The sequence below is a fragment of the Pipra filicauda genome, unplaced genomic scaffold, assembly GCF_003945595.2.
Source record: "Pipra filicauda isolate LSUMZ 115617 unplaced genomic scaffold, ASM394559v2 scaffold402_size659489_pilon, whole genome shotgun sequence".
NCBI lineage: Eukaryota > Metazoa > Chordata > Aves > Passeriformes > Pipridae > Pipra > Pipra filicauda.
Window position 1 is genome coordinate 26,252 of NW_024104535.1, and position 12,338 is coordinate 38,589.

A 12,338-nucleotide genomic window follows, 5' to 3' on the forward strand; every position below is an offset into this window, starting at 1 on the left:
TCTAGTGGAAGGTGTCCCTGCCCATGGCAGGGGGTTGGAACCAGATGATCTTTAAGATCCTTTCCAATCCAAACCACTCTGTGATTCCATGATTCAGCAACTGGGTTTCTCACATAGACACACCCTGACAAGCACCAGAGTATCAGTGTTTTGCATCCCAAAAACCCCTCGTGAGAAGCAGATGCCCCACAACCAGAGGCCTGAGGAGTGTGTTCTTGGTCCCTAAATATCCAGTGCCCAAACAACAAATGACAAAGTTTATTTCCAACATAAACCTATTGTGTCCAACAAATGCATCCACACTGCTCTCCCGTTGTTGAAGAAATTGGGACCATAATTAAGTAGAGCAAGGGACAAACAGAAAGGTACCACTTCAGTCAAAAAAAGACCCGATTTTTGTCACTTTATTCCAAAAACTAGATCTGTATCATTCATTGCATGAATATGCTTTCCTATTTTAAAAACTTTCATCATCTAACACAGAGACTCGTTTGCAGTCAAGTCAGAGCAGAACTGGTGGATGCCAACGCAGCTGGATCTCAACAACCGTTCCGCTAAAGTGCAGTCTAAAAATTAAGGGAATGCCAGAGATTACTAAGAAAAATACAGCAATGCATCTGTAGGTTTCCAATCGGAAGTCATCTCATGGAGAGGGAAACAATTCCAGGTGCAGAGGAAGCCATGCAAAGGCAGAATTTGCAATAGTGCAGCTTCAAACCAAGTCACAGCTGCCTTTACTGCAATGACCCTAACTGGCATTTCCAGATGTGAGGCAGGAAAATCAGCTGACAGGAGCATCTTTGCCTACAACTCTAGAAAATGTAGGTTGAAAAAAACATTGAGTTCTATACAAGGCATCAATGAAGGAAAAATAAAATTAAAAATGCATTCTTGTTTATTTTTCATATCTTGAGCTGGTTAAAGCAGTCCACGTCCTCCAGAGGCATTTATTTATCACCATCCTCAATTCTGAAAGCAAACTCCAAGTGATAATCCACAATCCTCCTACAAAACTAAACTGAGATGGATGGAGGATGAGAGGTATCATTTCAGACAGTTTATATTGCTCACAGTATCAAGAACTGCATTCAGGCTGCAGGAAAGGTCATTCATAAATTGAGGGCAATGGAAGACAACAGAAAAGTTTACAAACAACAGAAAAATTAGCTAAGTAGGGCATTCAGGGGAAAGAGCAACCAGAGAGCAAGTTTGGAAATGCAAGAGCCTTCCTCATCCCAGACATGAGCACACTCATCCTCAGAGGCCCAGAACTGCTTATGATGGAGCACACAAGCTTTGTATCGGTGCCATCAATAGTAGCACCCAGTGTGACAGGAACCTCCTCCTTGGCAAAGTCACACACACCAACAGAAAAGAACAGTTTGGAGTCATCTCCTGTCTCCCAGATGGCTCGTTCCTGTTAGTGCAGAAGTCTGGGGAGCCAGGATCTCCCTCCAGTAAAGTGCAAAGGATTGCTGCCCTGAGCTGGCTGCACTTCAGCTCTCAGTCTTTTTGGGAACACTACAGGAGATGAGCAATGAGGTACAGGAGATAAGCAATGTAAAGAGTTCACTTCTTCCTTCCTGAACACCATCAGCTGATGAAAACACAGTTTCTCGAGTAAAGGAGAAACTCTTTCTGCGGTTTTGTTGGAAGAACATGATGGAGGTCTGCACTGCGTGGAACCTGGTCCAGTGGAAGGTCCCCTGCCCATGGCAGGGGGTTGGAAGGAGATGGTTTTTAAGGTCCTTTCCAACCCAAACCATTCTGTGATTCTGTGATTTTATGTCATCAGCAGACAACTGACACACAGCACTGCCACTGACTTCAGTGGGTCCTTCATGGCCCAAACTCCAGTTGGGAGTTAAAGAAGAAAACTCTTGTGAGGAGAGATTGCGGGAGCTGGGTCTGGTTAGTCTGGAGAGGAGAAGACTGAGAGGGGATCTCATCAAAACATACAAATACCTCAAAAATGGGTATCAAGAGAATGGTGCCAGACTCTTTTCAGCGGTGTCCAGTGACAGAACAAGGAGCAGTGGACACAAACTAAAACACAAGAAGTTCCATCTCAACACGAGGAAGAACTTCTTTACATTGAGGGTGGCAGAGCACTGAACAGCCGACCAGGCAAGGAGTAGAGTTTCCTTCTTTGGAGGCATCCAAACCCATCTGGATGCATTCATATGTCACCTGCTCCAGGTGACCCTGCCTTCTCATGGAGGTTGGACTGGATGATCTCCAGAGGTCCCTTCCAAATCTAAATATTCTGTGATTCTGCAAAAATATGAAGAAGCTCAATCTACCAGGATTGAATCTCACCCTTCTTTCCTTTCTAAATTTGGACTATCCACATAGACACACTTGCCCCAAAACAACTGAGGATCTCTAAAACACAGGTATCCACCCTGACCTCACAGAGGGGCTACTTTTCATGACCGTGCTCCTTGACATTATTATTTTTTCTTCTTACATGGGTAATCTAGACCTGGACACATAGTAACTGATTGACTAGAAGATACAAAAAAACCAGATAATCAGTGAATTTGTTCATCCTTTCCTTGAGGACATGGACATATTAAGTCCTTATGTGCTTCATGAACACACACGCTGATGGTTGGGTAGAGGAGAAAATCAGTGAACTGTACACTTGTCTCTGATGTGATTAACTCAATCAACCTGCTGCAGTGGAAGAGGCAGAAAGACACCAACACACTTCCTTAAAGGAAGCGAAAGACTTCAAACTATCAAAAAAAGGAAAAAAAAGTAATTTCTGTAAACAACCTAATGGTGCTCATCTGCTCTCACTTTCAAACCAGTGCCCCAAACACCGTATTTGTATTTAATTTTCTGGTTGGCCAAGTAGAAAAATAACCCACTCCTCAGGCTTCCAGCTTTATTTATGCACTTGGTTAGGACAGAGCTGAACACTCAAACCTGTCATTGAAGGGTTCAGGTGCTCCTGGCTCTGGGTTGCACTCCATGAAGGCTTTGCATTCCACACCAGAGCCACTGAAGCACAGAATTGTTAAGGTTGGAAAAGACCTCCAAGATCATCGAGTCCAACCGTTAACCCAACACCACAAAAACATGTCCCAGAATGCCATATCCATAGGTTTTTTTGAACACTTCCAGGGATAGTGACTCCACCAGTTCCCCGGGGAGCCTGTTCCAATGCTTCGCAACCCTTTCAGTGAAAAAATATTCCCTAATGTCCAACCTAAACCTCCCCTGGTGCAACTTGAGGCCATTTTCTCCCATCCTACCACTTGTTAGCTGGGAGAAAAGACTGACACCCACCTCACTACACCCTCCTTTCAGGTAGTTGTAGAGGGGGATAAGGTCTCCCCTCAGCCTCCCTTTCTCCAGGAGAGAACAACATTGCCCAGAAGAAACCACCTTCCACCCCATCACGCCAACTGAGGTCCCACCATGTCCCAGTAGCTGGAACTCATCCTCTCCAGCTAGGAGTGCAGCAAGATTAATTGAATCCAAGAGAAAGCATAAGCTGCCTCACAGAGCTAAGATTACATCTCATCTACCCAAAATCGCAGTATTTTTAAAATTATTTTTGGTGGGGTTTTGTTTAGAATTAATCGAACTCTGGAGCTGGCTCAGCACACCAATGCCAAAATGTTGGACAAGGCTAAAACTCATTAATTCACTTAAAAGAGAGTGGAACCCTGACTTTTATTGGCTTGAAATGATGCAAAAAGGCATCTTTGGGCTGCAGCTCTGTGATGCATCGGCTCTGACAAGGGGGGAGCTCAAGACCTGCCCGCAGTGCTCCCTCCCACCCCAGCCCACCCCACGGCTGCCTCTCCGCTCTCCTGCTCATCCAGCAGCTCATGCTGTAAATCAGATCAATGAAACATTCAGTTAAAAATAACAGCCAAACCCTCCTCCATCGCAGGAGAGCCTTTAGCATTACAAATGATGAAAGCACGTTGCTAAAAAAAGCAAGATGAGTTGAGAGTGATTTCTGAGAAGGTGGCAAAAAAAACCCCCACACCAGCTCCATGCCCAGCCAAGAGAACAAGGGCTGGGCTGCTTCAGGCATTGCTGGGTCTCCAGAATAACCATGATAGTGGGAAAACAGGTCTCAGTTCCCCCAGTTAGTGGCTACTTAGATCAAAGATGGTGCCTGGCCCCACCCTGGTGGTGATGCTGTAGGAGCAGGACATTCAGAGGACACCACCATCCTCTGCTTGTGAGCCAGTCCTTGGGCATCTCCTTGCCCAGTGGGGTGTGTTAGTCCTGCCTCGTGGCTGGGAGACAGAGGGAAAATGTTGGGATGCAGCTTTCAGGGTCAAGAAACATCATCCTCGTGGTGAGCACAAGCACTTGGCCTGGGGTGCTTATTGAAACTGTGAGAGAAGAGAGAGACGACATCCCTGGGGATTCTTCCAACTATTTTTATAATTGCTGCTTAGAAGGGGTGGGGGGTTGGGGTTTTTTTCCCTCTTTTCATGTCATCTAAGCACACATTAAACAGATATCCAGCCCCTCTTCATCCTGCAATCCAGATGGATGCCCCTCTGCAACATGAGGATGCACTGCAGCCTCTCTCCTCGCATTTCCAGCACTGGGATTCGACACAGTGATTGTGGTTTTTAATGCCTTTTACAAACATCTAATTCACTCTGTATTAATCCCTCAGAGCAGCTACTCCTTCATTTTACCCTTGAAGACACGAAGCTAAAATATTCATGGACTTGAACACAAAACCCTACAGCTCTGAGCAGTTGTTCAGGACAGAGGACGTGCTGTTACACAGTTCTCTGATATAGTAGAGCACTATAACACCACCCTTGCAATAAAAGTACAGAATGAGCTTCCAAAGATGCTTTTCTAAGTGAATTTAGGTTTAATGAAAAGCTCTTCTTGCTTATTTCTCACTTTTCCTCATCCTTTTTTGGGGGAGTGGGGCTGACAGGGGCTGTTCATTTTCAAGTTCAATATTAAAAAAAAGTGACCCAAAAAGATATTGCAAATACACTATTAAGTCATGGCACAAGGCGTATTTCAAATGAATGCAGCTGAAATCCTCCAAATTATCAAAATGCTATTTCAATAAGGGGTTTCACTTACTTGAGACATTCATACAACTTCTAAAAGACTGAATCTCTTCTAAGTATTTTAAATCAGTGGAATGGACAAACTCTCAGGAAGGTGACAACAACCCCATCGTCCACATCTCCAGTCTTTCCAAGCTCCAGAGGGCTTCCCAAAGCTGTTTCTGTGGGATATCAGGCTTCCTCAGGACCTACTGACCTGAAACAGTCTTATTAGGATGCTGACCATCTTCTTCTTGCTTCCTTTTACTCTCCAGTAAATCTGAAGTTATCCAAGACAGGAACCAATCTCTGGTCTTGTGCTTGCACATCTCCCAGCTCACAACACCTGTATCCTACAGCAGTGCTGAAGCTTAATCATTACCAGGGGGACCTTCAACAGTAGGACAAGTATTTGGGTGGCTCTACTCTGTCTACCTTCAGGGAAGAGGTTTCTGATGGGATGTTGAAGCTTGGTCCTTTCTCCATCATTCCCATGGCATCCTGCCATACACCTGCATCACACTATGGCTTCAGCTGGATGCAGATCCTTAGGGACACAGTTAATGGTGGAGCTGGCAGTGCTGGGTTAATTGTTTATCTGGATGATCTTAGGGGTCTTTTCCAACCTTATGGATTCTATGGTTGAACTCACCATGATGGACACAGGTCACTGTTTTAGGGAGAGCTTTTGGACAGCCTCTCAGCTGCCTCTTGCAGGTCACATCCAGATATCTCCAGAAATCTTTAGTATTGAAGGAGCAAACCAAGGAGATGTGCATTAACCCACGTGTTTATTCCATATCTCAGCCACAACAAATCCCAAACACGGAGCAGGACCTGATACACACAGTTTAACTTGACCTTTGACTATGATGGAGCCAAAGCAAGGTCATTCCAGCCCACAGATATTCCTGACTCAAGCCAGCATGTGCAGATCAAAGACATTCAGATCTCAAACCTCGAAGGTAAGTGAACAACAGCATCGAATCCCCCCAGTTGTTCCACCTTAAATAGACAAGAGGGAGGTGTTAACACTGTAGTGGTGCTTTGCAATTCAGGCAATCTGTGTTCAACTGCCAGGTTTGAATCAGCTCTGGAATGCAGCAGTGTGTATCCAGGAGAATTAAAGACAAGTCACAGCCCTCTCACCTGCATCCAAAGCATCCCAGAGCTGCAAAATGCATAGGAAAGACTCCTGGTTGAACGGGATGTTATTGTGCTTCAACAGAGCATAGCAAGGAATGGACTTGCATAATTTTAATTTTTAATGTTCAAGGAGACTAAATTAAAACACAAAAGAAAATCACAAATATTTCCCAAAAAGATACGACAATTACACTCCAAGTGGCAAGAAACTGGCACTGTGTTTATGACTGGAAGAGTTTGGGAGTTACCCTGAACCAGTTCATACCATTGATTTCTTTGCATCAGCCTGCTGCAGTGGGTAGATAAAACAGAGCTGCACCCTCTGCATAAACTGTGTTTAGATACATAAATCCCTGCAAAGTGGCTTTTTATTTTGAGGCAAAACCAGAAAGAATTATACACTGCATTAAATATTTCCTTCTCTTTGTCCCCTCCTCGACCGTCTGCAAGATCAATTAAAGTGCTTTTGCATAAAACAGGCAGAGAGGAGTGAGCTCCAAAAATAAATAAATAAATAAATAACGAAGCCACTCTTGCTTCCAATGCGATGCCTAAAGAAAACAAGCACAAGGACTTAAAGATTCCCAAAGTGAAAGAGAAGGAAATGGGGAAGGTTTAATCACACACTTACAAGGCAGCAAAATAGATTTCTCAAGTCTTAATATCTCTTGTGAAATTTTAAGTGCTCAGTAACATGCTGCAGCAGGCTGAGCCCTCACACGGGATATGTGTGTGACTCCCTCCCTTGCACTCACAAAGACACATTTGGTGTTTCCATCACTTTTCTACTTCCAAAGAGATCAAAATGAAACTATGAGCAATCATGCTGGGGCTTAACAAGTTCCTTTACGGAGGTCTTGCTGTCCTGCAGCTCAGCAGCCTCTGGCCAGCTACACTGCAACCTCTGGAAGCATCAGCACAACTTCCCTGCACACTGACCAGGAACGAGACTCATGGCCACAGCCACAGAGAGACAACCCCGAGTTCAACTGGTCTCCCAGTTACCAACTGGAATGATGACTGAGAAAAAGGGAGGGAGATCATCCCACTAGGAAAACTCAAGATCTACTGTCTTCTCCCTGAGACTGCTCTTTGTTATGTCTTCACAGGGCAAGGGAGGAACTGTTCCCATCAAAATCCCATATCTTAGTTTCAAAGGAAGACATTTTTTTACAATGAAGTTGGTGAATCCCTGGACCAGGTTGCCCAGAGAGTTGGTAGATGCCCCATCCCTGGAAATATTCAAGGTCAGGTTGGATGCACTCCAGAGCAACCTCATCTAATGGAAGGTGTCCCTGCCTATGGCAGGGGCTTGGACTACATGACCCTTAAAGGTCCCTTCCAGCCCAAACCGTTGTATGATTCTATGATCCCACCAGGCCCCAGAGACTTGTGTGTGTGTCAGTGGTGTAGCAGGTCACTGACCATTTCCCCTTGGATTAGGGGACCTTCCTTTGGTTCCCCATCCCTGACTTCTGATTCACGGCCTGGGTACCCCAAGAACAACTTGGTCTTACTATTAAATACCAAGGCAAAGGAGGCATTAAGTACCTCAGTCTTTTCACTGAGTTACTCCCCACAGCCAATAAAGGATGAAGATTCTCCTTCACCCTCCTTTTGTTGCTGATGTATTTATAGAAACATTTTTTATTGTCCTTTATGGCAGTAGCCAGATTAACTTCTAGTTGGGCTTTGGCCTTTCTAATTTTCTCCCTGCATATCCTCACAATATCCTTGTAGATATCCTGAGCTGCCTCCTCTTCTTACAAAGGTCATAAACTCTCCCTTTGTCCTTTAATTCCACCCAAAACTCTCTGTTAAAGTAGGCTGGTCTTCTTTTTTGCCAGCTTGTCTTTTGGTACACAGGGGTGTCCTGCTCCTGGACCCTTAAGATTTCCTTCTCAAAGCACATCCAGCCTTCCTACACTCCTTTGCCCTCAGGACTGCCTCCCAAGGGACTGTCTCAACCAGTCTCCTAAAGAGACCAAAGACTGCCCTCCAGAAGTCCAAGTTAAGTTCTGAGACACCCTTACTTGTCCAAGAACCAAAAACTCTTATTTTGCAATCACTATGCCCCAAACGACCTCTGACCATCACATCACCCACAAGTCCTTCCCTGTTCCCAAAAAACAGATCCAGTGGGTGCTTTCCCTTGCTGGCTCCCTCAGCTGAGCTATGGAATTCTCTTCCACACATTCCAGGAACCTCCTGCCCTGTTTCCTCTCTTCTGTATTGTATTTCCAGCAAACATCTGGTCAGTTGAAGTCCCCCATGAGAACAAAGGCCAGCGATCACGAGGCTTCTCCCAGCTACTTATAGAATAATTCATCCATCTCTTCATCCTGGTTGGGTGCTCTATAACAAAATCCCAAGATATCTGCCTTGTTGGCCTTTCTCTTGATTCTGATCCATAAACACTCAGCCCTTCTGTCAACATCAAGCTCCAGATGACGAAAACACTCCCTAACACACAGGGTTACCCCACCAGCTTTCCTTCTTTCCCTGTCCCCTCTGAAGGTTCATCACTCCAGTTGCACTTGTCATCCCACTGTTTCTGTGATGACAAATATGTCACAGATTTCCAGCTCCTCCTGTTTGCTGCCCGTGCTGTGGGCATTGGTGTAGTTGGGCTATTGATCCCACTGCTTTGGGGGGAAGAAACCCTAATTCCTACATGACCACTTTCAGGCTTTTCCACAGTTTCTAACACATTAGCATCCTCGGTGTGCTTGGATCTCCACATGGATATCCATCTCCTACCTGCACTTGGCAGAACAAAGGACGTCTCTAGCCCACCATCCCTCCAACACTGGCATTCCACCTCCAGGCTTATCTCCAGCAAGCCTGATTTTATCCCTTTTCCCCTTCAAATCTAATTTAAATCTCTTTCCATGAGCCCTGATAACTCCCATGCAAAGATCCTTGTTCCCTTCGAGACTGGTGTACCCTACATGTCACCAGAAGACCTGGTGTGGTGTAAATGACCCATGATCAAAAACCCAAAAATTCTGCTGGCAACACCAGACTAGGAGCAAGGAATTGATATCCTGGCTTTTCCTGGTTTTCCCCTCATCATTCCCTGCATCTGGGAGGACAGAGGAGAACACAACTTGTGTTCCTGATCCCTTAACCAGTCAACCTCACACCGAAACACAAAAGAAATGAAAGAAGAGAGAAATCACTGCCCTACGAAATTGAAACAGGAGGAAAATAACTTCCAATAATAAAATAAATTAAAAAAAAAAAAACAAAATAAAACAAAAGAAGGAAAACCAAACACCCAAGAAATGAAAACAAAAGCTAAGAGGTGAATAATTCATTTAGGCAATATGCAGTGCCCATACTCTACCTGAATTGTTTACATTGAAGGTTCATGGTTTAATCAGAACAGCCATAAAAAGAAAAGCCAGAGCCATAAGTACAACATTTATCTTGAGTAAACGAAATAGGTTTCTCAGTGAGGCATTTTCATTTAAAATAGAAAAAAAAAAATAGACTGCAGTTTGTCGAGAGACCAGCAAGGGGAGTCGGTGCCTGCGGCTTTGAGTCAACCACGCAGATGCAGTTTTGGGTGGAGAAAACTCAAATAAACAATTCTGAGGTAGTGGCATCAAAAAAACATTGAAGACTGGCAGAAGATACCAGAGGATGATGGACAGAGAGCAGCAAACCCACTAACCTGGAAAAGAGAGACGGCTTGAGACATACTAGAATAGAAAAGAAAAATGATGTTTTGCTTGGAAATTGAATTTTCCTCTCCCTGCAATATTTAATGGAAAGCACATGCTGGAGAGAACTTGGAGGGAAAAAGGTAAAGAACACATGGAATCAAGTCAGGATGGAGCTTGAGATGAAAAAATAAGGGTTAAATGTCAATGTATTTCTGAGTACAATATTCTGATAGCAACATGTTTGTCAGAAAAGACTTGGGCCAATTCCTCTGGTGGCCTTGAGGAGACACCTCGGAGGGCACCAGATGTCTGGGAAAAGAATTCAGAAGGCAAGGCCTTATCACTGAGCCCCAGCACTAGTAACAAATAGGGGGAAAAAAGCCACAAATAAAGATGTATTTTCAAAATAATAGCTCAAATCCGCTTGCAAGGAGTGGGATTTAATAACATTATACAGCATTTAAAGAAAAATGCCAGCAGTAGGAACTCATTAAGCCCTGTATGGGGAACAGCAGCAAAAGCACTGCTGCATCCACAGCCATGCTGGGCTTGTCAACAGAAACGGGGCCACCACGAGCTCTGGGGCCACAGGGAGGTGCAGTCAAGGCTTATGTTCCTCTTTCCTGTTAATCTCATTAACCTCATATTTACTCTGTTGTTGGTAATTACTCAGAACATTAATAGGCATCATTTATGCATATTATTTACTGAATATTACAAATCTCTTTAGCTGTGTCTATGAAACGGGGCTGGAACACGCCAGTGCTCCACAGGCTGTGGAAATCGAGGTAGAAAAATTAAAAAAAAAAAATTAAAAAAAAAACTTCTTAGGGACTTGTTTCCAAGATTTCTTCAATAAATAAAGATAAATAATTGATTCAGATAAATATATAAAACCCTTTGTGTTTTCAAATTCTAGAATAACATTCTAAAAGGAGGAACAGACACTAAGCCAAAAAATACCCAAGGAAAGACTTATTTCCTCCTATTAAGCTGGAGGACACGAAACAACTATTCTTGGCACGATACAAATGACCCTTAACGATATTCCAGGTGAGAAAAACAGATGCAGCTTAGGAAAACTATTTCTGCTGTTAAAGAACTCCATAGGTTTTCCAGACACAGTCTGTTACACCTTGAAAAATGGGACTTTCACTGACCATCTGTTCCCAGCAGAGAACACTCAGGAATGCTCTGGCCAGAAAACCCAACTCAAAGTCAACACACCGTGAGCGTGGGACATCTCAGAGCTTAATGACCAGCCAAGGTCAGGACCCAGGGGAAGAATTTGGGTGGAGACGACCCCTTATTAACCTGTCAAAACAAGGAAACACCATCCAGAGGCGAACACCTGCCAGCGCCGAGCCCACAACGTTCCTACACACCCACCCCAGAGGTTGGGTCTACAACACTCAACATCACATCCAATGAGATGAAGAGATACGGAGACAAACAATCAAAATCAAATTTTAAAAAGCCCTGAAACGAGAAAGGTTATCAAGGAAAGAAAACAGCAAATATCTCTCACCCGTAATTTTACTCCCTTGTGTTGTGGAGCCGCTCGTTCAGCACTGGGCAGCAAAAACCCAACAGAGCCAAGGCCCAGCTCAGCAGTGTTGTCTCTGTTCAGGTAAAAAGAGTAAAAAAAAAAGAAAATCAGAAGTGAAAAGCACACACAGGCCTTTGTCTGTTCTGTTTCCTCCAGTCTGAAGCTCAGGGATTCCCAAGACTGAGGTTTAATCTTTAGATTCAACTGCCTTTGGGAGTTTTCACACCTCATGAATTTGTTAAAGAAACATATACATATATTAGGCAAGCTTTGCTTTTGGCCTACACAATGTCTGTTGACAATGTAACACATGCAGAGAAAAAGAAAACAAAAACACCCCACCTCTTCCTTTTAATTTCAGGGTGCAAACATTAGGGGATACCCAGTGAAACACAGCAAGTAATTTTAATTTTCTGCAATTCATGATTTCACATCATTGTCATTTCCCCCTGCTTTGTGTTCTCATATTTTATATTCCGTATTAGGCAGTTAAAAGGATCTGTCAGCATTTTTCCTACATTTCCTACAAAAAGAAAGGCTGTGCATCTAAAGGGATTGCTAAGACGGAATCACACAACTGGGACAACCAAGTGGACCCAACACTGGACTTTTCAACATTCCCAGGGATGGTGATTCCACCTGGGTAACCTGTTCCAATGCTTGACCACCCTTTCCATGAATAAATTTTTCTCATATCCAACCTAAACCTCCCCTGGTGCAACTTGAGGCCGTTTCCTCTCCTCAGGAACAGCATCCATAAGGATCCAATACCTCAGATAACTCTGGAGACTCTAATGATATAATAAACCCATTTCCCACACACACTTTCATCACCCTTTTTTTTTTTTATTGGTCCAAATTTGGAACCTAATGTTTCAGAAGGAATTTAAGATGCTTTTAATGTAGTTTATTATGCTT

The 12,338-nt window shown here is 43.9% G+C and overlaps 1 long non-coding RNA gene across 1 annotated transcript in view; it reads right to left on the minus strand.

Moving 5' to 3' along the window:
• The window catches only part of LOC113991709, a 45,709-nt gene that overhangs the window by 18,303 nt on the left and 15,068 nt on the right, over positions 1–12,338 (minus strand). Inside the window, exon 2 of the long non-coding RNA XR_003542018.2 lies at positions 11,400–11,493. This is a non-coding gene — a long non-coding RNA (uncharacterized LOC113991709). The remainder of the gene's footprint in view (positions 1–11,399; positions 11,494–12,338) is intronic.